This window comes from Microtus ochrogaster, chromosome 2 (genome assembly GCF_000317375.1).
Source record: "Microtus ochrogaster isolate Prairie Vole_2 chromosome 2, MicOch1.0, whole genome shotgun sequence".
NCBI classification, from domain to species: domain Eukaryota; kingdom Metazoa; phylum Chordata; class Mammalia; order Rodentia; family Cricetidae; genus Microtus; species Microtus ochrogaster.
In genome coordinates this window covers 88,662,442-88,666,195 of record NC_022010.1, presented here as the reverse complement: position 1 = coordinate 88,666,195, position 3,754 = coordinate 88,662,442, and positions in this window count along the sequence as shown.

Here is a 3,754-nt window from a genome sequence, read left to right as displayed (position 1 = left end):
AAGGTCCTGAGTTCAATTCCCAGCAACCACATGGTGGCTCACAACCATCTGTAATGGGGTCTGGTGCCCTCTTCTGGCCTGTAGGCATACACACAGACAGAATATTGTACACATAATAAATAAATAAATAAATAAATATGAATTTTATAGGGGGAAGAAAAAAAGAATAAATAACAGAACCTACTGTCTTTCCATGCCACGTAACTATCCAGATAACAAGTGTCATGCAGTTTAACTTTCACAAAAAATCATGAAGGTAAATATCTTCATCTACTGATCATTTTAAAGGGAAAAATAAATCTTACCAAACCACTAAGAGTTTTATTTTGCTGGTTCTGGGAACCAAACTTAGATTCCTATTAGAAAGTACCCTGTTGCTAAATTACATCTTCAGCAAGAAAATATAAATTAATAGGGTTTTCTTTCTAAAAAAAATCTTCCAATTTCCAAATTAATAACTTTAAAATGATGCTATGGAATAAGTACTTATATAAACATTTATACTTTCTTTATAGAATGGTCTGGCATTCTGAATAGAAGAAATTGCTGGAGGTCTTCCAAATGGAGATATTATAACATTCTCTAATGAGGGTGAACACAACTCAGTGTGATGAGAAGATCATCTCATAAGATGTGTGAGTTGTTATAAGCAGAGACTATACTTTCTTTTCCTGGCTGCCCAGACATGAATAATCACACAGAAACTGTGTTAATTATAACCATCTTTGGCTAAATTCTCAGAGGTATTCCTAGATAGCTCTTACATCTTAATTTAACCCATTTCTTCCAATCCATGTGTTGCTACTAGGCTGTGGCTTACCAGCGACATTCTGGCATCTTTCTCCTTTGGCATCTACATGATGCCTCCACGACTTCATCTACCTTTTTTCTCTGTCTCTGTTAAGATTCCCCACATGTTTTTACTCTGTTAAGCCATTGGCTAAACAGATTCATTCATTAGTCACCTACCTGTACTCACTGGTCCTGATGTTTAGAATCCATGCCCATGTTGTGCACTGTGTACAGTGTAGTGTAGGAAGTTCTTCTGTCTGTTTGTTGCTTTCATTGGTTAAATAAAAAAAAAAAACTGCCTTGGGCTTTTGATAGGGCAGGAACTTAGGTAGGTGGAGTAGACAGAACTGGGAGGAAGAAGGAGAGTCAGGCAGATGCCATGGTTCTCTTGCCCGAGACAGACGCTGGTTAGACTCATGCCAGTAAGCCATAGTCAAGTGGCGATACACAATAATGGAGATGGGTTAAACTAATAAGTGCGAGTTAGCCAATAGGAGACTAGAGATAATGGGCCAGGCAGTGTTTAAATGAATACAGTTTCTATGTGGTTATTTTGGGTGTAAGCTACCCGGGTGACCAGGACCAAAATCAGGCCCTCTAAACAACATGTTAAGGCACATTTAAAAAGATCAGTGCTTGATGAAAGATCTGACCTGATAGAAGTATAAGTAATAGGCATGAATAACTAAGATAAATGAAATAGTAAAGGGAGAAAGGGAAATTAGAAAAAAATCTCATAACATTTATGATAGTTTTGATTGTGTTTTGAGGTAGTGTGTTTATTCCTATTGACAATACATAAGTAGCCTTATAAAATACATTTCAGAATTGTCTGCCTGATGAAGAGCAACAGAAAAATTTGTCAACTCCTCTGACTCCTAAGAACTAGAGACTACAATGGAATTTGTAAGGGCATAGATGGATGGCAGGCTTGTAACGTTTCAGAGAGAAGTAAAGACCCTAACAGGTCTATTAGGTAGAATTAAAAACCAGTGGTTCTGTTTAGCTTAGGCTTAAATAACAGGTGTGATTAACAAGACACCAGCGCCACTGAAGTAAAACCTTAGCTGTACTACGACAGTTGATGCTGACTAGTTGGAGTTGAGAAACTAAAGACAATTAAGAAGATATCAGCATCACAGAGGTAAAAATTTCTTGGAAGTGTAGTCTCAGAGGAATCATAAAGACACTGTAGACCCAAGAAAACCAAGACGATATGTCTTGCTGTGTCTGAATTGGGTAACACGCAATGTTCTTACAGAAAGTATGGGTTTGGAAGGCATAGAAGCCTTGACTGCCGAGGAAGACCCAGAATTGGAGAGGTAGTGGAAAGAACATGAGTCTTGGTACCATGCATTAGAATTGGAGTCCCTGAAGAATCTCTTGGAGAAGCTGTTGCAGCAGAGACCTGAAGATTTTAGAGACACTATAGGTGACATAAAAGGTAATAGCAGTGGTGGAGTAAAGCCAGTCTAGGCAAGATTTCTGTGCTGTGATGGCTGAGGAGGAACTTGGGACTATCCTGGTCTTTTGGATCCCAAAGGATCTTTAGTGGTTCCCAGAAGGCAAGTACTGAACTTTCTACAATGTTGTTCTTGTTTGATTCTGACTATGACTGGTTTCCCCTTCTTCCCTCTTGAAATAATAAAATCTTAACTTTTTTTTTGTTTATTTTGTGGTGTTTGTTTGTTTTGTTTTTAATTTACAGGACCCAGAGTTAAAAACCTTTGACTGTGTTAAAAAGGCTTTTGTCTTTAATGAAGATTTTGCTGATTTTAAAGAGACAGAGCTCTTACATGATTCTGATTTTTAGAGATTTGGGGGTTTAAATGATGAAATGCTTTATAGTCTCACTAATTAATATGACATTTTGGCATCCTCTGGGCAACAAGAAATGAAAGTTAAGGTTTAATAGTTATATGTTTATATGTCATGTTGAAATGGACCAATTGTCCCGTTGGTTTGGTTTATTTGTTGAGTTTTGTTGTTGTTTGTTTGTTTTTTAATTTGGCGTGAACTAGAGTTATCTAGGAATAGGAAGCTAAACTGAGAGAATTCTTTCACCTGGGCTGTCTGTAAACAAGTCTGTAGGTGTTTTCTGGATTAATGTTTCAGCTATGTGTGCCCAGTCTATTGTGTAAGGAGTGGGTGTCAGACTAGAGCAGGCAGTCCTGAGTTGTATAAGAATGAAGACTTAATAAACCACAAGCAGCAAGCCAGCAATCAGCATTCCTCCATGGTTACTTCTCCAGTTCCTGCCTGAAGTTCCTGTCCTGGCTTCCTTTTAAATTGGAGTAGGCTCTGAAAGTTTTACTGTGAAATAAACCTTTATTTCCCAAGTTGTATTTGATTATTGTGTTTATCACAGCCATAGAAACCCTAAAACTATCAGGTATGCAGAAAATTTACCTAGACAATCGCCTAACTGATTCCCTTAAGTGAGTTTTTCAAAGGCTTTGTTATCTTAATGGTATAAATGCATTTCAATTCAATATAATTTATTTGTTATTAGAGATAATATTAGAATACTTTTGGGTTTTTCCTAGGTGTATGGGATTACTTTTGATTATTAATATAATTATTAGTTAATTTAATTTTATGTGTATACTAATCATGATATGGTTCCTACATGGTTCATCACTGAAACTTGATTCTTTAAAAAATATTTATTCATTCCTGCGCCTCCGCTCCGTCCCCCGCTGGTCTGCTCCGTGTGCCATGGACGGCATCGTCCCAGACATAGCAGTCGGTACAAAGCGGGGATCCGACGAGTTCTTCTCCACGTGTGTCAGCAACGGCCCCTTCATCATGAGCAGCTCGACTTCGGCAGCCAATGGAAATGATAGCAAGAAGTTCAAAGGCGACAACAGGAGCACAGGGGTTCCATCCAGAGTCATCCATGTTCGCAAGCTACCTAGCGATGTCACTGAGGGCGAGGTCATCTCCCTGGGGCTGCCCTTTG